Genomic DNA, 25,888 nt, shown 5'->3' with positions numbered 1-25,888 from the left:
ACACTATTTCCCTCTCTTCCTGTCCTGACAGGTAACCCCAGAAGCCTAGTTTTAAAGAAAATCATTAATGAGACATGAAAGCGATTCCAGGTCAATTTAACCAGTTATATAGAGAACTACACATAAGCAAAAATCATTTTAATAGATTTACATATTCAAATATTTCATCCTTGCCTCTAGATTACCAAAGTCCAATTAACTTCAGTTTAAATAATTCAGAGAATTTCCAGTGAAATAAGTACATCTGATTCAAGTGCGCTATAACGTAAATCACCATTTATATAAAGTTTGGACTTTAAAGTCTACTTTATAGGACATATATTTAAAAAGATAATGTATAATTTAAAAAGAAGTGTGACTAATTTTTTAACTTAACATACTAGAATGTACATGGGCAGCTCTGGAAATACTGAACTCCTAAAATTTCTCAATCTCCATAAAATACATGAAATATAGCACAAAAGTTCTGCTACTATGAATGTAGATGATGTTAGAATGCCAAGAACACATCTCTCTTCACCAAAGGAATATGAGATCTGGCCTTCTGGTTGCTTCACGCTTCCTCTCAGTTGGCAGTGGAAATAGGGACCCCATCCCCAGCTCAAAGTTACTGGTAGAGATTTCTATAGCATGTTTGTGGGGTTGCAAATGAAGAGGAAAATTTGAGATTTATGAACCTTGGGGGCTGCTTTTCAGCCTGATCATCACGGTTAAATATTTCTTCACTCACTCTCCTCCCTAAATCTTCCCACTAGGAGGGCCCCAGTAAGTTACCTCCTGCACTATCCACTTCCATCATAGCCTATTTGTGACCAGAGACTTTCTCCACAAAACAAAGCTAAGTCTCACACTATTTCCCTCTCTTCCTGCCCTGACAGATAACCCCAGGAGCCTAGAAGTTTTAAAGAAAATCTGCTTCTGGGTGGGGGTCAAACGATTAGTTCTTGCCAATGATATGTGGGCAGCAAAGACGTCATTTCTGGGTCAAGGCACACAATCTATCTTTCCTCTGCCATCTATCAGCTAAATGCAAAGGAGGCCTTAAAAGATGGACAGTTCCCAAAACAACAGCCTTTCGTCTCTAGAGCCAACAAGTTTCCAGAAGAGTCTGCCTGCATGCAGATGACAGTGTGATTTAAAAACAGCCTTTTCGCCCCTCTCCCCTCTCCCCTCCCCCCTCCCCCCTCTCCCCTCTCCCCTCTCCCCCTCCCCTCTCCCCTCTCCCCTCTTTCCACCGTCTCCCTCTGATGCCGAGCCAAAGCTGGACGGTACTGCTGCCATCTCAGCTCACTGCAACCTCCCTGCCGGATTCTCCTGCCTCAGCCTGCCGAGTGCCTGCGATTGCAGGCGCGCGCCGCCATGCCTGACTGGTTTTCGTATTTTTTTGGTGGAGACGGGGTTTCGATGTGTCGGCTGGGCTGGTCTCCAGCTCCTAACCGCGAGTGATCCGCCAGCCTCGGCCTCCCGAGGTGCCGGGATTGCAGACGGAGTCTCGTTAACTCAGTGCTCAATGGCGCCCAGGCTGGGGTGCAGTGGCGTGATCTCGGCTCGCTACAACCACCTCCCAGCCGCCTGCCTTGGCCTCCCTAAGTGCCGAGATTGCAGCCTCTGCCTGGCAGCCACCCCGTCTGGGAAGTGAGGAGCGTCTCCGCCTGACCACCCATCGTCTGGGATGTGAGGAACCCCTCTGCCTGGCTGCCCAGTCTGGAAAGTGAGGAGCATCTCTGCCCGGCCGCCATCCCATCTAGGAAGTGAGGAGCGCCTCTTCCCGGCCGCCATCACATCTGGGAAGTGAGGAGCGTCTCTGCCTGGCCGCCCATCGTCTGAGATGTGGGGAGCACCTCTGCCCTGCCGCCCCGTCCGGGATGTGAGGAGTGTCTCTGCCCGGCCGCCCTGTCTGAGAAGTGAGGAGACCCTCTGCCTGGCAACCACCCCGTCTGAGAAGTGAGGAGCCCCTCCGCCCAGCAGCCACCCCGTCTGAGAAGTGAGGAGCGTCCTCCCTCCTCGTCCGGGAGGGAGGTGGGGGGGTCAGCCCCCCGCCCGGCCAGCCGCCCTGTCCGGGAGGTGAGGGGCACCTCTGCCCGGCCGCCCCTACCGGGAAGTGAGGAGCCCCTCTGCCCGGCCAGCCGCCTCGTCCGGGAGGGAGGTGGGGGGGTCAGCCCCCCGCCTGGCCAGCCGCCCCGTCCGGGAGGCGAGGGGTGCCTCTGCCCGGCCGCCCCTACTGGGAAGTGAGGAGCCCCTCTGCCCGGCCAGCCGCCCCATCCGGGAGGGAGGTGGGGGGGTCAGTCCCCCTCCCGGCCAGCCGCCCCATCCGGGAGGGAGGTGGGGGGGTCAGCCCCCCGCCCGGCCAGCCGCCCCGTCCGGGAGGGAGGTGGGGGGATCAGCCCCCCGCCTGGCCAGCCGCCCCGTCCGGGAGGGAGGTGGGGGGATCAGCCCCCTGCCCGGCCAGCCGCCCTGTCCAGGAGGTGGGGGGGCGCCTCTGCCCAGCCGCCCCTACTGGGAAGTGAGGAGCCCCTCTGCCCGGCCAGCCGCTCTGTCTGGGAGGGAAGTGGGGGGGTCAGCCCCCGGCCCAGCCAGCCGCCCCGTCCGGGAGGGAGGTGGGGGGGTTAGCCCCCCGCCTGGCCAGCCGCCCCGTCCGGGAGGTGAGGGGCGCCTCTGCCCGGCAGCCCCTTCTGGGAAGTGAGGAGCCCCTCTGCCCGGCCAGCCGCTCTGTCCGGGAGGGAGGTGGGGGGGTCAGCCCCCCCGCCCAGCCAGCCGCCCCGTCCGGGAGGGAGGCGGGGGGGTCAGCCCCCCGCCCGGCCAGCCGCCCCGTCCGGGAGGGAGGTGGGGGGGTCAGCCCCCCGCCCGGCCAGCCGCCCTGTCCGGGAGGTGAGGGGCGCCTCTGCCCGGCCACCCCTACCGGGAAGTGAGGAGCCCCTCTGCCCGGCCAGCCGCCCCGTCCGGGAGGGAGGTGGGGGGGTCAGCCCCCCGCCGGGCCAGCCGCCCCGTCGGGGAAGTGAGGGGCGCCTCTGCCCGGCCGCCCCTACTGGGAAGTGAGGAGCCCCTCTGCCCGGCCAGCCGCCCCGTCAGGGAGGGAGGTGGGGGGGGGGTCAGCCCCCCGCCCGGCCAGCCGCCCCGTCCGGGAGGTGAGGGGCGCTTCTGCCCGGCCGCCCCTACTGGGAAGTGAGGAGCCCCTCTGCCTGGCCACCACCCCATCTGGGAGGTGTACTCAACAGCTCATTGAGAACGGGCCATGAAGACAATGGCGGTTTTGTGGAACAGAAAGGGGGGAAAGGTGGGGAAAAAATTGAGAAATCGGATGGTTGCTGTGTCTGTGTAGAAAGAGGTAGACATGGGAGACTTTTCATTTTGTTCTGTACTAAGAAAAATTCTTCTGCCTTGGGATCCTGTTGATCTGTGACCTTACCCCCAACCCTGTGCTCTCTGAAACATGTGCTGTATCCACTCAGGGCTGAATGGATTAAGGGCGGTGCAAGATGTGCTTTGTTACACAGATGCTTGAAGGCAGCATGTTCGTTAAGAGTCATCACCACTCCCTAATCTCAAGTACCCAGGGACACAAACACTGCGGAAGGCCGCAGGGTCCTCTGCCTAGGAAAACCAGAGAACTTTGTTCACTTGTTTATCTGCTGACCTTCCCTCCACTATTGTCCTGTGACCCTGCCAAATCCCCCTCTGCGAAAACACCCAAGAATGATCAATAAAAAAGAAAAAAAAAAAAAAAAAAAAAAAGATGGACAGTTCCCAAAGTGGAAGAAAGTTGAGTCACTAAATGTCTTTGTGAAGTAGAGTGCCTCCCACCTTGGCCTACATTACACTAAACGTGAATGAGAAAAACTTTTATTGTCTCATGCCACTGAAGTATTATGGGGTTGTTATTACAGCAGTTAGCTATTCATGTGTTTACTAGCCTGAGTTTTTATTTGTGTTCGTTTTGACTTTCTGACTATAATACTAACCCCTGACTATATCGTACCTTCTATTGGTAACTGTCTACATTGTTTGTTACATGTTTAAATACATGAGTACAGTTCTCCAAGTATAAGACAGAATTTGCCTTTTTTTTTTTTTTTTTGAGACAGTCTTACTCTGTCACCCAGGCTAGAGTGTAATGTTGAGATCTTGGCTCACTGCAACCTCTGCCTCCTGGGTTCAAGCAATTCTCCTGCCTCAGCCTCCCAAGTAGCTGGGACTACAGGTGTGCTACCATGCCCAGCTAATTTTTGTAGTTTTAGTAGAGACAGGGTTTCACTATTTTGGCCAGGCTGGTCTCAAACTCCTGACCTCAGATCATCTGCCCGCTTCAGCCTCCCAAGTGCTGGGATTACAGGCATAAGCCACCATGCCTAGACTTAGTTAAGATTTTAGTAAGAGTACATCAACATCAATCCAGTAAGCTTTGAGTTTTTAAGAGATTCACAATATCTTTCCTCTTGATTACATCAAAATTAAAGAGCCATGTTATATTTACCTAACACTAAATATAGTTTCTCTTTTTAATTTATTATTTATTTTTTTTTTTAAAGGCCAGTCAAGTGAAGCAGTGGGAGTAGAGAAGGAACAAAAATCTGTAACTGATTGTAATGAATTAGTTATCAACACCACTGCACTCGGACCTGCCTAAATACACTTGCAATTACTAAAATTTATTCACTGAAAACCAAAATTTCACAACACAGTTATTCTGTTTCAATCTCAACTGAGTGTACTGCAATCCGATTCTCTCATCAGCCACCCAAAGTTAGCACAGACCCCACAAGTAAAAGGGTATGCTCCCAAATAGGCGTGCCCCTATTTCAGACACCAGCCACACTTTGGAAGTCCCAGGCTACCTGCACTTCTAACAGACTGGCTATAAATTTGAGAGTTTCCACAAGTCCCTCAGGTATGCTAAATTCACTATAGCTTGCAGAACTCAGGAAAGTGATGTATTTACAATTACAGTTTTCTTACAAAGGACACAAATCAGGATGACCAATCAAATGAAGAGATATATAGGGTAAGATCAAGGAGAGAATGCAGAGTTTCCATGCCTTCTTCTTGTGGAAAAAGGGCATGTCACCTACTTTCCCCTGCGCATACATCAATGTGTTCACCAACCAGGAAGTTCCACTAAATCTCAGTGTCCAGAGTTTTTACTGGCTTTACTACATATGCACAACTGATTAAATCATTGGCTACAAGACTAAGCTGAATCTCCAACTCCTTTCCCTCTCCAGAGGCCAGGTTGGTTCAGAGTCCCAACCACATAGTTGGTCCTTCCAGAGACAGCGCCTATCCTGAAGCTATCCAGAGGCCCATCATTAGTTACCTGATTAGCATAACATTCCCATGGTCACTCAGGAAATTCCAAGGGTTTGAGAAGTTCAGGAAACGCAGACAAAGACCAGACAAATTCCCTTTTTTTTTTTTTTTTAGAGACAGGCTGCAGAGCAGTAGTGCGATCATAGCTCAGCAGCCTCAAACTCCCGCCTCAGCCTTCCTTGTAGCTAGGATTACAGGTGCACGCCACCATGCCCAGATGAGTTTTTATTTCTATTTTTCATGGAAACAGAAAAATAAAAATGTTTCTTGGCCTCAAACTCTTGGCCTCAAGTGATCCTGCCTGGGCCTCCCAAAGCACTGGCATTAAAATCATTTGCCACTGCACCTGGCCAAATTATTATACGACAGTTTTAGGTGCTGTGCAGCTTACCACCAATCAAAGAACACAACAGCAGATTATTTACTTGCAAAAATAACCTTAGCAATGAATTCAAGATCTAGAGTTCTCTGATAATAAGGAATAAACAAAGTTTTTGATCCTAGCCCATGTTTGTCATACTAATAATAAAATTTGAAGTGAGAAAAAAAATTTTTTAAGTAATTTAAGTATTGTAACTGCTATTATGAAACTCTAAGAGGAAAGAGCCCATAATTTTTAGATTAATAAATGTCATGCGCTTGCCAGTGCTTAGTAAATAATTTTTATTATTCTGAAGAACATTTAAGTGATTTTCAAATAATAAATACAGCCACGAAAACAAGGTTCTGGTTCTGGCTGAATATGCTGGTCTAGTAGCCTAGTGCAAATCACAATGTCTTTTAGCAAGAGTTTTCTCCTATAGAAAACACATTATTTTATTACTAAATTAGAAACACATTATTAATTATTCTTAAGTATTTACCTTCTATGGAAATTATTTATCCAATGTATTTCTGGGAAAGCATATTGTTTGTTATCCATGTCACATTTTATTATTCAATATAAAACAAATCTTTCCCCATTACTAAAGAACATATTCTTTGCTAAAGAGACACCAAGAGAGCCACGCTTTGCCTTCCAGAACAAAAGAAAGTAACTCAACATTAAAAAACTTAGGGCTGACAAGTAACACTATGGAGCAACACTGCTAAGCTGATTCAAACAAACTTTCCTGCTGCATGACTCAAAGAAGCAGTCATTTGGTCAGAGGTAAAGTAGACCTTTCCCTCCATTTCCATTAACTACTTTTGCTGCCAATATATACTATCACCAAAAAAATTTTTATAAGAAGTCAAAAACACAAGGAACTCAGTTAAGCTTACACAAAAATACCACTTTCTTCCTCCTACATTAGAAATCAACAAAGTTCTCTAAAAGAAAGATATAAATTACAGGGTAGAGAAGGGGGTACATTTGTTCTACTAATGTAAAATATCACATTAGTCAATGCAGTCTATTAGTAAATAGACTATCCCGTTTCATGGTCTATGAAATTATCCTAACATGAGCAAACTGGGCTAAGTATGTTAGAAACGAGACTCACTGGGAAAGAGAATCTTCCTGTAAGAATCAAACAGAAGTCTCATTATTCTAACAATTAAATGAAGTTGTTGGAAGCTTAAAATGGTTCAGTTGATGTGATTTGTGCTAAACAAAAGCAGTTATCTGAGTCTCTCTGCGTTAGTGTGTGGCCTTTTATCTAAAGGCCTTCAAGGCCCTCCCCTACTATATTTGGTGTTAGAAGACCCAGATTTTAAAATAGTATTAAGGTTCTGCACAGACTGAAAATCACACATCACATATATCAGGAGGAGAACAATGACCTATAAGATGACTAAGACCCTCCCAGTTCTATCAGAGACTGTGATTCTCAAAGCTACTACCTAACGTACTTTTTTGAAATAGAAAAAAGTCAAGTCACCTTTGGGGGAGGGGCGAGGTGGAGCCATTTTAACCACTTTTTGAAGTCTGCAAAATTAACATAAAACAAAGCAACCAAAACCAAAAAAAGTGAGGTGAAGGGAGCAGAATTTTCCTCTTCTCCATGGGAAAAACAAAGTCTTCCTTCCTCCCTCCATCAGAAAAACATAAAAAGAAAATCCTCAAGATGATCCCCAGCCCTGAGTTTCAATTCATGACTTTTACTATCCACCAAGAATCTCCACTTGCTGTCTCAGACTCAGCAGCCTCAACATCAACGTTTACACAACCAAGCTCATTTTTCCCCTCAAAGCTTTTCGAAACTCTGTCGACAGTGCCACAATTCATGTAGCCATCTAAGTATTATTATCCACTTATTCATCCCTAAAGAGGAGTTAATTTGGCCAAGTGTGGCAGCTCACGCCTATAATCCCAACACTTTGGGAGGCTGAGGCATTCTAAGGGGAGAGACCCATAGTTTTGTATGCCTACAGGCCTAGCTACTTGGGAGGCTACGGCAGGAGGACTGCTTGAGCCCAGGAGTTAAGAAGTTACAGTGAGCTATGATTGTGCCACTGAATTGCAGAGCCAAGACTCTTTCTCAAAATAAATACATAAAAATAATTTTTTAAAAAGTTTGGTTGTTTTAAGTGGCTAAATTTTGAGATGGTTTATTATGCAACAATAAATAACTGGAAAAAATAGTGAACAAAATATCCAAAAAAATCCTTGCTCTCACAGTTTACATGCTAAGAGGAGGGAGATAATAAGTATAATAAATTATATAGTATGTTGGAAGATGAAAGGTGCAATGGAAAGTTAAAAAAGAATAAAGTGAGGAAAGCCAGCAGTACACAACACAAGTTGCAGTATTAAGTAGGATGATCAAGTTGGCCCTCATTGAGGTGATGTTTGAGCAAACTTGAAGGAGACAGAGAATTAATCTTACCTCCTTGGGAAAATCAACATGAACTAAGATACCAGTGTCACAAATTCAGTCCCTGCCAACTAAGTCCAGATTCCTTAGATGGCATTTGAGGACCACCATGATCTAGCTGGACCTACTTTTCCAGCTTTAGTTTCTGAGGCTCCTGCACTTGAGCCACGCCAAATGACATGCAGTTCCCTTTTAAGTACGATATCTTATGGGTCCTTGCTAGATTTCGTGTGTCTGAAACAACTTTTCCCCTGTAATAATTTTCTATTGCCTCAAGTTATTATGACAGATTTAGCAGCTTAACACACCCACATTTATTATTTCACATTTTCCATGAGCCAGAAGTCTGGCACAGCATGGCTCAGCTGATTCCTTTACTCCAAGTCTGACAATACTGAAACCATCCTGTTGACAGGGCTGCATTCCTTTCTGGAGGCTCTGAAGAAGAATCCACTTTCTTTATTCTTATTCTTTGAGACGGAGTCTCCCTCTGTCACCCAGGCTGGAGTGCAATGGCACAATCTTAGTTCACTGCAACCTTTGCCTCCAGGGTTCAAGCAATTCTCCTGCCTCAGCCTCCCGGGTAGCTACGACCACAGGCGCCCGCCACCACACCTGGCTAAAGAATCAATTTTCAAGCACAGTGAGGTTATTGCTGGAATTCAGTTCCTTATGGTTGTAGAGCTAAGGTCCCCGTTTCCTTGCAAGCTGTCAGCCAGCTGCCCTTAGCACCTAAGATCTCTCTTTGGTCCTTGCATGTGGCACCTGACATCTCAAATCAAACCATCTTGCACTTGAAATCTCTCTAATTTCTTCTCTCTTCTGCAGCAGCTGAGATTTTCTGCTTTTAAGGACTCGTGATTATACTGGACACACCTGGATAATTCAAGCAACTCTCCCTATTTTAGGGTCAGCTAATTAGTCACCTTAATTAAATCTGTAAAATTCCTTAACAGCAGAACCTAGAGTGCTCTTTAACTGAATACCCAGAAGACAATGTTTGGGAATATTTTAAAAATTCTGCCTACCACACCCCTCCTTCCATGTCTGCCTATTAGGCTCCTACACATCTTTAAGAATTCTACTCAGGGCTGGGTGTGGTGGCTCATGCCTGTAATCCTAACATTTTGGGAGGTCAAGGCGGGGGAAATAACTTGAGCCCAGGAGTTTGAGACCAGCCTGGCCAACACAGTGAGACCCCATCTCTGCAAAAAAATTGTTTTAAAAAAATTAGCCAGGCATGGTGGCATGCGCCTGTAGTCCCAGCTACTCAGGAGGCTGAGGCAGGAGGATCTCTTGAGCCCTGGAGTTCCAGACTGCAATGAGCTGTGACTGCACCACTGTACTCCAGCCTGGGTGTCAGAGGGAGACCCTGTCTCAAAAAAAAAACAAAGATTCTATTCAGAAGAGACCTCCCGGGGAAACCTTTCTTGACCTGTCCAGAAGAGAGGAGCTTCTTCCATAACACTACAAAATCTACAAATTAGAACAGATTTTTATGGTCCAATATTTTAAAAATTCCATAGCTTAATTTTTAAATGAACCACTATCGTACAAACACTGTACTAAACAAATATTAATTGATGTGTTAAAATAAAATTTTTTCTCAACAGTAAGGTTCAAGATAAAGCATTTATCTTCCTTTCTTGGTTATCTTAATAATATGTGAATATGATGTCTTTTTTTTTTTTTTTATGGAGATAGCACTGTGAAGTTCTTGGAACTTTGTTCTCATAATTGCTATGGCATATTGTTGTCTGCTTACCATATTACATTAACACTGTTAAATTATATCTTCCCCTTTATAAATTAAGCTCTTCAACACATTATTCACCCTTACATCCTCAACACCTACTTAATATTGTGCCTGGCAATAAAAATGTTTGTTGAGTAAATGGATAGATGAATAAAAACTGTACTCTTAGGTCTGAATTATATACTCCAAAATTTTTAAGACACTTATTTAAAATATCGGTAGCTTTGAAAATGATTCATTTCAAAGCCTTGACTATATATAAATTAAAATATAATTTAAGAAATAAAAACATCCCCTCCACTGCCTTTTTTTTTTTTTTTTTTTTGGTGACGGAGTCTCGCTCTGTTGCCTAGGTTGGAGTGCAGTGCTCGGCTCACTGCAACCTCTGCCTCCTGGGTTCAAGCGATCCTCCTACCTCAGCCTCCTGAGTAGCTGGGATTACAGGCACGTGCCACCATGCCTGGCTAATTTTTGTATTTTTAGTAGAGACGGGGTTTCACCATGTTAATCAGGCTGGTCTCGAGCTCCTGATCTTGTGATCTGCCCGCCTCGGCCTCCTAAAGTGTTGGGATTACAGGCGTGAGTCACCGCACCAGCCTCCACTGCACTTTTCTTTGACATAGAGTCTTGCTGTGACCCGGGTTGGCATGTGGTGGTACAACTACGGTTCACTGTAGCTTGGACCTCATGGGCTTGTCAAGCGACCCTCCCACCTCAGCCTCCAGAGTAGCTGGGACTACACGTACACACCACCACACCCCTGGCTAATTTTTTTTTTTTTTTTTTTTTTTAATTTTTAGTAGAGATAAGGTCTTGCTATGTTGCTCAGGCTGGTCTCAAACTCCTGGGCTCAAGGGATCCTCCCACCTTGGCCTCTCAAAGTGCTGGGATTAGAGGCATGAGCCACTGCACTCAGCCTATTTTCTTTAGAACATTTTATTCCTTTAATAATTTGTGTTGGTTTGTAAATTAAAATTTGATACCTACCTTATTTCAAACATAGGGATATTATTATTGTACTGTATATCCATCATGGTGTCACATAATCAAAATTTTATTAACCTTTGCTTTGAATCCTAGATTTCATGGTTATCTTTTTTCTTCAGCTTTGCATTGGTCAAACTCATTTCATTGTTTTAAGAAACTTTTTAAAAAGTAAATTTAATTTTTAGAATGGTTTTAGATTTACAGAAAAATAGGGAAAATAGTAAAGTTTCCACATACCCTAAAACCAGTTTCTCCTAATAGTAACATCTTACATTAGTACATTTATTAAAATTAACGACCAGTATTTGGTACATTATTAGCGAAAGTCTAAACTTTATCTAGATTTTCTGAGTTTTTACCTAAGATCCTTTTTGTGTTCAAGAATCTCACCCAAAATACCACATTACATTTAGCAGTCAAGCCTCCCTAAGTTCCTCTTGGCTGTGACAGTTTCTCAGATTTTCCTTGTTTTAGATGACCTTAATAGTTTTGAGTAGTATTGGTCAGGTATTTTGTAGAAGGTCCCTCAACTGGGATTTGTCTGATGTTTTTCTCATGATTACACTGAGTTTATAGGTTTGGGGAAGACCACACAGGTAAAGTGCCATTTTCATCACTTAATATCAATGATTCATACTGTCAATATGACATCACAGTTGATGTTAACCTTGATCACTTGGCTAAGATAGTGTTTTTCAGGCTTCTCCACAGAAAAGTTCTTTTTTCTCTCCTTTTCTATATTGCAATCTTCAGATGGAAATCACTCTACCCAACCCACATTTTAGAAATACAGAGTTATACTTCACCTCTTGAGGGTAAAGTACGTATCTACCTCTATCATTTGGAATTCTTCTGTAAGGGAGATTTGTCTCTTCTCCCCCATTTACTAATTTATCTGATCATTTATTTACATCAGTATGGACTCATGCATATTTATTTTATATTTTGAGTCATGACAGACTTTTATTTTTCTGCTCAGTGTGTTCCAGTTTGGGCCATTTACAACTCTTTTATTTGGCTCCTATGCCCATTTGATGCACCCCCATCTATGTGTTGTGTGGCTTCTTTGTTCTGTTTTGGGTTTTTGAGCACTTCCTTAATTGCCAGCAGTATAAGGCTCATATTTCTTGCCCCATTTCTAGAAATCAGACATTTCTCCAAGGACCCCCTGCTCCTTTAATTGGAAAATGGTATTAGAAATGAAGATCTCTGGGGTGTCATTGCTTGTAAGTCCCTCAGATAACATTTTTTTTTTTTTAAGAGACAGGGTCTCACTCTGTCACCCAGGCTGGAATGCAGTAGCACAATCATTGTTCATGGTAACCTTGAACTCCTGGGCTCAATCAATCCTCCTGCCTCAGTCTCTCAAGTAGCTAGGATTATAGGAATGTGCCACCACACCTGGCTAATCTTCTTTAAAATTTTTTGTAGAGAGAGACAGGGTGCCACTATGTTGCCCAAGCTGGTCTCAAACTCCTGAGCTCAAGCAATCCTCCCACCTCAGCCTCACAAAGCGCTGTGATTACAGGTATGAGCCACTACACAAAGCCAGGATAACTTATTTTTACTTCTTACCTAAATATTCAGAAATAGGGGAAGGTTGGTAATACCAGTTTATAAATAAAATGTTTAAATCTTTTATAACAATAAGAGCAACAGGCTGTATCATATAGTCAAGGTTTGTAGTAGGCTATGCTACCTAGTTTTATATAAGTACACTCTATGATGTTTGCACAATAACAAAACCTCTTAATAGTGATTTTCTCAGAATGTATCCTCATCGTTAGGCATATGAGAATAAACGAATAATTATGAACATGGGCTAGTTGAAAGAACACAGGAATACTACTGACTTTGTGTAAAGATTTTTACCTTGTTTGTACAAATTCTACAATAATGGTTTTGTAGGACTATGAAGGTTATTTAATAAAAATTAAGGCTGGGCATAGTGGCTCACGCCTGTAATCACAACACTGTGGGAGGCCAAGGTGGGTGGATCACTTGACATTAGGAGTTTGAGACCAGCCTGGCCAACATGGTAAAAACCCATCTCTACTAAAAATACAAAAAATTTGCCAGGTGTGGTGGCGCGTGCCTGTAATCCCAGCTACTCGGGAGGCTAGGGCAGGAGAATCACTTGAATCTGATTCAGGGAGGCAGAGGTTGCAGTGAGCTGAGACTGCACCACTGCACTCCATCTGGGTGACAAAGTGAGACTCCGTCTCAAAAAAAAAAAAAAATTAAGATTTGTGACACTGGGTGCAGTGGCTCACGCCTGTAATCCCAACACTTTGGGAGGCTGAAGCAGGAGAATCACTTTGGACCAGCCTGGGCAACATATCAAGACCTTTTTCTCTACAAAAAAAAAATTTTTTTTTTAATTAGTCAGGCATGGTGGTGCACACCTGCAGTCCTAGCTACTCAAGAGACTGAAGTGAAAGGATTACTTGAGCACAGAAGTTCAAGGCTGCAGTCAGCTCTGATAGTGCCACTGTACTGCAGCCTGGGCAACAGAGTGAGACCCTGTCTCTAAAAAGAAAACAGAACGTAAGACTTGCGATTATAAGCCGAGTGTGGTGGTGCATGTCTGCAGTCCGAGCTATTTGGGATGCTGAGGTGGGAGGATCACATGAGCCCGTAAGTTCAAGGCTGCAGGGAGCTATGATTGTGCCACTGCACTTCAGCTTGGGTGACAGAGTGAGACCCCATCTCTAAATATATACACATACATTTTTTAAAATTGCGATTATAATTATACTGAAATTATAAGTTTAAATTATCATTATTATTATTGTAACAGTATTGGATTATTTCACAGTATGATATAGAAATAGATGAGAAATAACCAGGGAAACTACATTATTAATTTTGTACTTCTGTAAGACCATTCCACATACTTATAGTTTTGCAGATATACTTACATGGTGGGTAAATTTTATTGCCATAAATGTTTATTAAGTTGTACTTCTGTGAGAGACTACAGTATGTCAATTCCTTTCAGGATGAGTTCTAAACAACTTCCCATTTTGTATGAAGGAATGAACAAAAAAAGGAATGAACTTGAACTCTGTTCAATTATATACAATTAATCAGTAGAAAAACTGTTACATAGATATGCTTTTTACACTAAGATTAAACTCATCTATTCACTAGTAACACAATATTACTGGTATAGATAGACTACTCAAAATTCTGTACTGCCAACCAACAAATATATTGAGCCTTGCTACAAGCTTAGCCAAGCATATTAGGAATATAGAAAATTTATCAGTAATGGTTCTTCCCTCAGCATTTATAGAAGAAATTCTTGAAAAGGCAAAAATTCAACTGTTAGAGACAATTATAGCACAATAGAGAGGCTTTAGAGCATATCTTAATTTAAATATATGCATTAAAAGCTACTCTTTCAGAAAAAAGTGATTACACTTATCTTGCACGTAGATGTATGGGTATGAAAACTAGGTTGCCCCTTGTTTATTGGGCTGAACTTGCTCCTTTTGATAATTACTAAAGTATGTCATTTATTTATATTCATTTTCTCTAATGATGTACAGCATATTCTCTGTGTTAGTATATCTCGCACCTAAACAAATTAAGCATGGGTGGGCACGGTGGCTCGCGTCTGTTAGCTCTTTGGGAGGCTAAGGTGGGCAGATCACTTGAGCCCACGAGTTTGAGACCAGCCTGGGCAACATGGCAAAACCTTGTCTCCACAAAAAATATAAAAATTAGACAGGTGTGGTGGTGCGCACCTATAGTCCCAGACAGCTACTTGGGAGGTTGAACTGGATCACCTGAGTCTGGGGATGGTGAGGTTGCAGTGAGCTGTGATCACGCCACTCCTCTCTAGCCTGGACAATAAGAGTGAGACCCTGTCTCAAAAAAAAAAAAAAAAAGTTAACCCCAAGCCATGAAGAACCTTGGCCCATTATCTATTTTTTCCATTTCTTCATCACATTTGAGCTTTCATCATCGATGATAGCAGTCATTTTTCTGTTCTTTGGTTGCAAAACAATATACGATTTATGTGCTCCTTCAAGACTGATATAATATCTGACTGCCATTAACACCTACCTTTTCAAGAGCTGACCATCTGATCTATATATTATTTAAGTTCTTTCCTTTGTTTCTTGGGCTGCTCAACTTTAATGCAATTTATTTTCCTGTCTGTAATTTTAACAAATTTCAGGCTGGGCCCTGTGGCTCACACCTTCTAATCCCAGCACTTTGGGAGGCTGAGGTGGGAGGGCTGCTTGAGTTCAGGATGTTGAGGCTGCAGTGAGCCCTGATCGTGCCACTGCACTCCAGCCTGGGCAACAGAGTGAGACCCTATCTCAAAAAAATTAAAAAGAAGAAATTCGAGCATATAGAGAAGTAAAACAGAAATAATTAACACTGTGTGTAGATACCTTCCTCCTGAATTCAACAAATGTTAACACTTTGCTATATTCATTTCACAACTTTTTAAAACAGAAATATGAATCTTAAATTCGGCTGGGGAAAAAAAAACAGAAATAAAACTTTAGATAAATGAAAATTCCCTCAGCTGGAGCTCAGAACATCAGCCTCCATTCTGCACATCCATATCTTTCAGGACTGTTTCCTACATGTATAAACTACCCCACTACAACCCACGGTGATTCCTTTTTTCTCTAAGCCCTACCCACTTGATTATCTAATATAGGCAAATGTTTGTTTTGTTTTGTTTTTCTGTGAGAATGTCCTCTATCCTGCGCTTAAAGCGGACTATGAGTAGTTAGCACCCTGTATCACACCCAGCTCTATGCCCTAATTCTGTATTGGCTGTTTGCTGCCTTTGTCTTGAGACTTAAGGTGAAAACCATCTTAGCTGAGGTGAAGGGCAGTGAAAAATATAGCACAGTACTGAATGAGAAGTGCATAGAAATATGAATTGATAAAAGAAACGATCTCTCCATAACTATACAAGCTTCAGTTAAATTAACAGCTGTAGCCTTAGTTTTACTAATGATTGTATTTGGACGTTAGTCTGTAAAAGAATTCACCTCCCATAGGAACAATGTTATAAGATGATTAAGTCTCCTCATTTCCCAGCCCTAAACTAGTAGGGGTGCTTTTAATGATCCAAGACTGGGATCTGGGAAGGTCAGGGAGGAGAAAGTGACAGAGATCAAGTTCAGAAGTCCTTGAATCCAGAGTTGATGAAGGGCTGGGAAGTGAAGCACAGAGGTTCTGGGAGTCTAAGAAGTCAAATGACACTTTGGGGATCATCAAACACTATGAAGTTTATCCTTTACTGTGCCTTTCTGCCTCACACTAACCCTTCCTATAACTTGTTACCTGCAGCTATGTACTCTTGCCTTTGCAGGTGGATGAGAAAGTGGGGGCTCCTTCCCTCAACTCAGCCTTGCATTGCTGGAATAAAAAGCCTGAGTTCCCAAAGGTAGATCTGTGGGCAGTCTCTGCAATGGGAGCAGTGCAAAGTGGACAGTCAGGGAAAGAGCTTTATAAACTGAAGCTCTGGAAGTCAGAAACCTCTCACATTCAGCTTCTCTGATTACACAGCTCATCTTTCCTCCTCAACTAGACTGGATGTCCCACTATCAGAGACTATGAACACATAAAACTTGATTCAAATATTTTAGGAAATAACACTACACAAACAAATAATTCAAAAAATGTTAGACTTGAATTATCTTTAAGAGCCTGAGCAGTCCCTCTCCCTCACTGTTTACATTAGGAGAACACAGATGCTCAGCTAACATGGTTTGCCTAAGGTGAGAATTAAAGACAGAGCTGAGGCTTGAATTAAGAGTCTCCAGAAACCCAGTCTCAAAGACAGTGTCTTCCTCTATTAAATGTCCACCTCTGTACCCTTGTGCCAGGACCAGGGCTAAGCATGAGGCACATACTCAATAAAAATGGGCCAACAGACTTTTCTAAATGTAATCTGTGAGCTTTGAGGCACTATTCAAATATACCTTTTTTTTTTTTTTTTTACTAAGATAGTTAGCAAGCAAATATCTTCAAGCAGCTTTTAATCAAGCTTTTAGTACTGTATATTACCTTCCCTTCTCAAACTAACTTAAAATCACCTTAATTCCACACTCACTGCATCATACTCAAAAGCATAGCTAATTTTCTGGGTTTTTTTAAATCTTTTTTTTTTGCCTCATGCTGTGCTAATTTAACCTCATCTTGGTAAACAAGAAAATGGTCCTAGTTTGACAGACTCTAGCTGCAGCAACTGCAGCTGGCCTATATGCAAACCAATTTTGTTCATTCTTTATCCTGGCAGGGAGCCCTGCCCTAGAATTGTTTTAGGGCTAATCAGCATTAAACCTGCGTCAGAAATGTTGCTGAAAGCAGCCCTACAGCAGGACCACAGCAACAAAGCTCTTCAGGAAAGGGATGACAAATGCAGCAGCTGTGTAAAAATCTATGGGAAGACTTCTGTTCATGAGAGTAAAAGTGGGGCCTAGCTTCTTTTCTGTGCTTTGGCACTTATCCTGTGGAAATGACTTCGAAAGGAGATACGGAAGACAAACGATGCACCAAATTTGCTCTATTTCTTTCTTTCTGGGTGCTTGGTGATTAGCCAGAAAATGTTACTAACTTCAGATGGTAGCAAATGGTAAAGAAATTAGATTTGCATCCTTTGCTACTCTCTGAAGTTGAAAACACTGCATGACTTGTCTTTTTGAAAACACTGCATGACTTGTGAGTTAGCATGATTTTCTATAGGATGAACCTGAGGTACAAGAAACAGATGTGCATAATGACACCTTGAGTAGATATAACAACTCTGTCTAAAAACTTTGTTAATGGATAAATTCCTTAACAACAAATCATTAAATATTGGAGTGGTTTTCTTTCTACTCATCTGCTGGATTCAGTCTATACCTTTCAGTGTATCGCATTCATTTTACATTAGAATTTGAATGTATTAGCAATCTAATACATTGTTAGTAACTTTCACAAGTACTCACAAAAGAAGGCCATTAGGCTTCCCTAAATGCCACCAGATCTGTGGGGCTCACACAGAAGTCAAAAAAGGACAGTCCATTTTTGTCTGATCACTGTAGTTCTTGAACATATGGTTGCTTTCTGTGTTTGCTCACTTAACTCTCATTAAATGACTAGTAAATCAGTAACTGCAACAGATAAGCATGCTTCAGAATGTTTTTTTATAACAGCTTTATTGAGCTATATTGCACATACCCTTACACTCACCCTTTTAAAGTATACAATTCAGTGGTTTTAGTATATTTATAGAGTTGTGTCAGCATCACTACTATCTAATTTTAGAACATTTTCATCACCCCAAAAAGAAACCCTGCACCTCACCTTAGCAGAGAGACTTTTTGATATGGTAGCCATCCCTGTTTGCTAGGTGTGTTTGTTACCTGTTCAGGCATTTCTTGGCCTGCGTCAACTGGAACATGGCAAAAAAATTTTATAGTGTTTAGGCAATAAATGAAAACCCTCATAAAATGTGTTTCAAATAAGCTTTTTCTCTAGTCCAATCCTATCCATGTACCAGCTTGGAGACTTTCATTCTAAGAAATAATTGATTTGCAGAAGAGTTAATAAACACTATCCAACTTACAGATATCAAAATGAATTGTGATAACACCTACAAAAATCAGTTTCCTGCAGATATTCTGCGTTGAAGTTCTTACTAATCAACTATAGGGTGCTACAGAACTTTTTAACCTTGTTTCCAAAATATGGGAAGACAATTTTGCATTATTGCAGTTTCCAGGCACTTATAATGAATTAAAATGAAACAGTTGTTAATCATATGCAGCAAATCTCTAGCTAGTATAGAAGTTAGGCACACCTAGCATAGAAACTAGGCAGATAATGGAACTGAAATAAACTTAGTAAGCAAAGAAAGTAATAGAAAGACAATGTGAGCCATATATATAATTTAAATTTTTCTAGTAGCTACTTTTTTTTTTTTTTTTTTTTGAGAAAGAGTCTCACTCTGTCACCAGGCTGGAGTACAGTGGTGTGATCTCAGCTCACTGCAACCTCCACCTCCTGGGTTCAAGCGATTCTCCTGCCTCAGCCTCCCGACTAGCTGGGACTACAGGTGTGTGCCACCATGCCCGGCTAATTTTTGGTATTTTTAATAGAGACATCCTGTGTTAGCCAGGATGGTCTCGATCTCCTGACCTCATGATCCACACACCTCGGCCTCCCAAAGTGCTGGGATTACAGGGGTAGCTACATTTTAAAAATAGTTAACAACAACAACAACAAAAACAGGAAAAATTCATCATGACAATAAATTTTACTTCTTGTATCCAAAATATTGCTCCAACATGTAATAAATATACAAAAATGTTAGTGAGATATTAAATCTTTGAAATCCAGTGAGTATTTTACATCTACAGCTCATTTCATTTTGAACTAGTCAAGTTTCAAATACTGAAGTCACATGTGGCTAAGTGGCTCCCATATCAAGCAGCACAGCCTTAGATCATTAAAGTTGGTCTTTTTTTTTTTTTTTTTTCATTTCATCATAAGGGATTGCCTGGCTATAAGGATGCCAAGGGAAATAATGCTAATCCAATAAAATAGGCGTCAAAAACAATAGAAAAGGTTATATCAATGTTATATATAGTAAGTTCAGAGATAAGGCATTAGAATTCCACTGTACATTCTGTGGGGTGTGCAGATATCAGACATTCACTTTAGTACAAAAAAACTTTTTTTTTTTTTTAAATATTTAGAGACAGGGTCTCACTATGCTGCTCTGGCTGCACTCGAACTCCCGGGTTCAAGTGATCCACCTGCCTCAGCCTCCAGAGCAGCTTGGGAATACAGGCACACACCACTGCACCTGGCTATTCTACCAATACTTATTTTTGTAGACTGAACTGTACAGGGTTAAGTAAAATTATAATGAGAAAATTGCTGATTGTATTTCAATTAAATTTAAAAAAGTTTCATTTTCGTTAGTCTGTCCTATACAAGATGCCTACATAAAACAGAAATGTGTGTGGGTTTTTTTAGTGGCTTTTCTACTCCTGTATATCTGGCGTCAACAAAGACCACCACCATCCATCCAAACCATTAAACCAAGGAATGATTCTTGCTTCCTCTTGCTTCCCCTAGCCATTTAAGTAACTGCCTGTAATGCTAAGTTCCTTTCCATCCCCATGCCTTAGTTTAGGTACACTTCATCTCTTGTCCAGACTACTTCAGTAGCCTCCTACCTGGCCTCCCTATCAATCAGACTCCACACTATTGCCAAAATCATCTTCTTAATATGCTACTCTGATCATTATAATCCCCTGCATAAAATCTTTCAGTGGCTCTTTATGACTGGATAAAAAGTCCTTAGCTTGTAATACAAATTTATATTTGGCCCTTGGCTACTCTCTTCAATTCTATTTACTACCCTTCCTCTTCTCTCTCATGTTAGCTATAGTAAATTATTTGCTGTCATATCCTCACCCCTTTCTGCTTTTACAAATGTTTTCCCTCAGTTTAAGACATCCCCCACTCAATCCTTGCCCACTTAGCAAACATCTGCTCCTGGTGCAGAGTTACATTCTCAGTGAAAATTTCCCCATCTCCCACTAGGGAGAGTTAGATAAACACCTCTAAATGCTGATTTACAGCATCTATCACATTGTGCAGTAGAAAAGGCTAAGCTGAGAGTCAATTACCTTTGGAAACTTCTTAGGAAAGCATGGCCATATCAGGAACTAAAATTTGCTGTACTCTGCAGTCCTAAATTCATGTACCTCCCTTTGAAAGCTGGGCTGATCCCAATTTCATAGGTGAGGTAAATATCAAAGAGGTTCTAACTAGTTCAAAATTTTAAAACTATTAAAATTGCTATTATTATTTTGAGACAAGGTCTGGCTCTATTACCCTGGCTGAAGAGCAGTGGCACAATGTAGCTCACTGCAACCTCTGCCTCCTGGGCTCAAGCCATCCTCCCCAGTTCAGGCTCCCAAGTAGCTGGGACTACAGGCACACACCACCATGCCCGGCTAATTTTGTATTTTTTGTCGAGATGAGGTTTCACCATGTTACCCTGGCTGGTCTCATTACTTGTGAGCTCAAGTGACACACCTGCCCTGGCCTCACCCTGGGATTACAGGTGAGCGACTGCACACGGCCTTTTTTAACCTTTAACTCTCCAATAACTTACTGCATTTGTTCAGTTCTTACCTGATCCCAGTAAAGTATCCATGACAAAAACATCTAAATACCTTTCCTTTTTTAGGCAGAGGGGAGTGGGGCTTATATGCAGGCTGTGACTTCCAGTTTTATTGAAGGTGGCTTCATCCCTCAGAACAACTTTTGTGTTGTTTTCAGACCTAGAGTGGGGCTGTGAAACTCCCAAGTCTTGGGTTATAGGGGACCAATATGGGAGATTCCCTGAGGATGTTAGCATTCCCAGAATAGAAGGGAAGGTGAGATAAATGTGCCTTTTTTTTTTCTTTTCTTTTCTTTTTTAAAGAAAAAGCCTCATTCTGTCGCCCAGGCTGGAGTGCAGTGGCGTGATCTCGGCTCACTGCAGCCTCCGCCTCCCAGGTTCAAGCGATCATCCCAACCGAACCTCCCAAGAAACTGAGATTACCGGCATGCACCACCACACCTGCCTGGCTAATTTTTGTATTTTTAGTAGAGATGGGGGTTTGCCATGTTGGCCAGGCTGGTCTCAAACTCCTGGCCTCAAGTGATCCGCCTGCCTTGGCCTTCCAAAGTGTTGGGATTACAGGTGTGAGCCACCACACCTGGCCTATTCTTGCAATTTTGGAAGATTTAGGGGGCTGGCAGGAGGCAAGACTGAGATTGTTTAGGCCATCCTGTTGCTGACACAATCCTGGCACTTAAGCGGGAATGCAGTGGCCTAAGTGTAAGGCAACATATCTCTCATACCATTTCACCAAAACAAAACAAAAAACACTTCTGAGTGAATGTCTGGCCATCTTATTAGCATCTTATTAATCTGTTTTGACATTATCGTAAAAATATGCTTTTCCTCAAAAAAAAAAAAAGTCGTACAACACTGTGAATGTATTAAATGCCATTAAATTGTACACTTCAGAATGGTTAACTTTATGTTATATAAATTTTGCTCCAATTTTTAAAAATTAAAAAAAAGAGTATATGACAAGAAAGATAACTACAGGATTACCAAAGCCATTATATTTTCCCTCATTTGTATGTACATGACACACTGGTTCTATAATGTTTCCCAAGAATAGATCTTGAATCCTAAGACTGCTGTGATGGGACTCTGAGAGAAGAGATTATAATGTCAGAATACTTAGCTCCTAGGATGTGATTAAGCTTATTTTGTTCATCACTAAAGTGGTATCATAGCATTCTTTCTACCATATTAAAGTAAATGAATCCTAATTAACATCTGTAATAGCTCCGTGGGCCTCTTTGTCTTTTAAGTGAAAACTACTGAGCCCTTTTTTTTTTTTTTTTTTTTTGGATCACGTCATAGAAACATTGGTGGCACAATCCAAGTGGTGAGGAATCAATTAATGCATGGAATAAAAAAAGAGCTGAAAAGACAGTAGTAAACATAGGGCTAATTTATGAATTATATTTTTAATGAAATTACCTTTTATTAGGAAACTCTAAGAGGTCTATTTCTCTCCTTTTGAATTTGGGCTTGCCTTGTGACCAGCAGAATATGGCAGAAATGTCACTGTGACAGCCCTAGGTTCAGCCCTTAAGAGAGTCCTGGCAGCTCCTGTTGTTTCTATCTTAGAATTCATTTAAGAAGCCTGGTTGGGACGGGCACGGTGGCTCACACCTGTAATCCCAGCACTTTGGGAGGCTGAGGTGGGCAAATCACCTGAGGTCAGGAGTTCCAGACCAGCCTGGCCAACATGGTGAAACCCCATCTCTACCAAAAATACAAAAATTAGCCGGGCATGATGGCATGTGCCTGTAATCCCAGCTACTTGGGAGGCTGAGGGAGGAGAATCGCTTGAACCTGGAAGGCAGGGGTTGCAGTGACCCGAGACTGCACCACTGCACTCCAGCCTCGGCGATAGAGCCATGATACTCTGTGACATTTACAAAAGAAGGAATATCCTTGAAATTTAAGAAAAAATAAAAACCAAAAACAAAGAAAAAAAAAAAAGAAATTTGAGCAAGGTAAGCTTAGGATAAGCAGAGGACAGTGTGACTTGACACATCAACTTAGAGACCCAGTTTTCTATAGTCCTCTCTTAACTCCTATCATCTGAGAGCCCTACTCTCTTTTACTGATTCTCTCACCATTTCTCAGGCCTTTGTCCCTGTTCTCTTGCTTCCTTCCATTCCCCTTTCTTCATCTACTAAAATGATACACCTCAAGAGAACATACACAAATGACCAATAGGCACATGAAAAGATGCAACATCATTAGTCATTAGGGAAATACAAATCGAAACCACAATGAGATACCACTTCACACCCACTTGCATGACCAAAATAGAAAAGACAGACATTAACACATGTTGGCTTAGATGTAAAGAAATTGGAACCCTCATCCATTGCCGGTGGAAATGTAAAATAATAACTGCTTTGAAAAAGTCTGCTAATTCTTCGAGTGGTTAAACATAGTATATACCCAACATTAATAAAAACATGTCTGTCCATGCAAAAATCTGAATGTTCATAGCAGCATTATTCATAATAGCCCAAAAGTAGAAACAACCTAAATTTCCATCAACTGATGAATGAAAAACTAAAATATACTTCTATAAAATAGAATATCTGGCCATAAATAGGAATGTAGTACTGATGGGTGCTACAATGTGGATGAATCTTGAAAATATGCAAAGTGAAAGATGTCAGACACATACTGTACAATTCTATTTATATGAAATACCAGAATAGGCAAATTTACAGACATATAAAGAATATGTGTTGCCAGGAGCTGAGTGAAGGGGAGAATGGGGAGTGAACACAGGTATGGGGTTTCTTTTGTGGCTGATGAAGATGTTCTAAAATTTATTGTGGAATGGTTGCACAACTCTGTGAATATATGCATAGCAATTGAATTGTTTGCTTTAAATGGTGCATTTGATATGTATACGTTAATAATATCTCAATAAAGCCATTTAAAAAAATTCTATGAGGTCAGGCACGGTGGCTCACACTATAATCCCAGCACTTTGGGAGGCTGAGATGGGTGGATTGGCTTGAGCTGAGGAGCTCATGACCAGCCTGGGCAGCATGGAGAAACCCCTTCTCTACAGAAAAATATAAAAATTAGCCAGGTGTGGTAGCAAGTGCCTGTGGTCCCAGCTACTCCAGAGGCTGAGGTGGGAGAATCGCTTAAGCCCAGGAGGCAGAGGCTGCAGTGAGCTGAGATTGCACCATTGCACTCCAGTCTGGGCAGTGGAAGTGAAACCCTGTCTCGAATAAATTTTTTTTTAAATTCTATTAATACTTTAAGGGCAAGTTTAACTGTGATCTTCTCCCTATTTCTCACCTCACCCAGTTAACATTAATAATTTCCTCTGTGCTATCAAACCAGTTGTTATTACAGTCTGTTAGTTATATATTACCTGTATTAGAACCCAGGCTAGTAAAAAACTTACTCAAATTTCTTTACATCCCCCTTCACAAGGAGGAATTCGATACAGTTCATTACACAGGGTAGGTACCTAACACGTCTTTACTACAGAAATAATTACATTTACCCATTAAAATGTCACAAACAGTTAATGGTTATGCTAGGATTCACCTCTTCAAATGACAACATGAAAGGATTGGGAAGCTCTGATGGCAGAAGAGAAGACACTAGATAAACTCTGCATTTGACCCAGAAAACATGTCAAATCCTATGATCTTGTCTAAAGTTCAACAATGCCCTGTGGCTATATATTCTAGTGCTCCTAAGTTTTACGACCTTTCTTTCCTTTAGAAATATTCACATGATGTGAATGCTGAGGCATAAATAAATAAAAGAAATATTCACTTGAGCAAATAATCCACAAGAATCCTTTAAGAAGTAGTCTCTGCACAGATTAGGGGAGACTAAAGAGACATAACTAAATGCAATGTGGTATCCTGGATTGGACAGTGGAACAGAAAAAGGGTATTAGTGGAAAAATTCGTGAAATCCAAATGAAGCCTGGAGTTTAGTTAATAGTATTATTCCAATGTTAATTTCTTAGTTTTGATCAATGTACCATGGTTATGTGAAATGTTAACATTTGGAGAAACTGGGTGAAGGGTAAACAGGAATTCTACACTGTCTTTGGAACTCTTCCGCAAATCCAAAGTTATTTCAAAATACAGTTGTGACTCTACTGCGAATTAAGGCAAAGAAGGATATATTAATCTAAAGTATTTTCATATTCATCCATTCAACAAATTATTTTGTGCCTGCTATGAACATAACATCCTGGGATGACTCTGGGAACAAAACAAAGATTCCTGCCACCATGGTGCTTATAGTTCAGTAGGGAAAACAGGCAATAAACAATAAACATAATAAATAAGTTACACGGTATGAGAGAGGGTGATATGGAAAAACATGACAGTAAAGCAGCATTGAGGGATCAGCACTGGGAAGCAGGTGGAGAATCACAATTTTAAAAATAGTCATCTGGAAAGGACTCACTGACACAGGGCATTTAGGCAGACATGAAGGAGGTGAGACAGTGAGCCAAAAGATACTTGGGGGGAAGAGCTTTCCAGGCAACCAGAACAGCTAAAGCAAAGATCATAAGACAGGAGCATGCTCAGATTGTCTGGAAAATAGCAAGACAAAAGCAATATAATGAGTGAAGAGGAGAGAAAGCTCCAGAGGTTACGGGCGGCCAGATCATATGAGGGATCTGGCTTTTCCTCTGAACAAATGGGAGGTCACTGGAGACTTTCAAACAGAGGAATGCTGCGCTTTGAAAGAATCACTCCAGGCTGGGCGTGGTGGCTCATGCCTATAATCCCAGCACTTTGGGAGGCCGAGGCGGGCGGATCATGAGGTCAGGAGTTCGAGACCAGCCTGGCCAACATGGTGAAACCCTGTCTCTCCTAAAAATACAAAAATTAGCTAGGCATGGTGGCCCGCACCTGT

General features: G+C 42.0%; 1 protein-coding gene across 7 annotated transcripts in view; it reads right to left on the bottom strand.

The window, feature by feature from the left end:
- DENND5B (DENN domain containing 5B) overlaps positions 1-25,888 on the bottom strand; it is a 210,924-nt gene that overhangs the window by 121,487 nt on the left and 63,549 nt on the right. The window lies entirely within an intron of this gene.

The sequence above is a fragment of the Pan paniscus genome, chromosome 10 (assembly GCF_029289425.2).
Source record: "Pan paniscus chromosome 10, NHGRI_mPanPan1-v2.0_pri, whole genome shotgun sequence".
NCBI classification, from domain to species: domain Eukaryota; kingdom Metazoa; phylum Chordata; class Mammalia; order Primates; family Hominidae; genus Pan; species Pan paniscus.
Note: the sequence above shows the minus strand (reverse complement) of the source record. Positions and strands in the feature narration are given on the sequence as shown.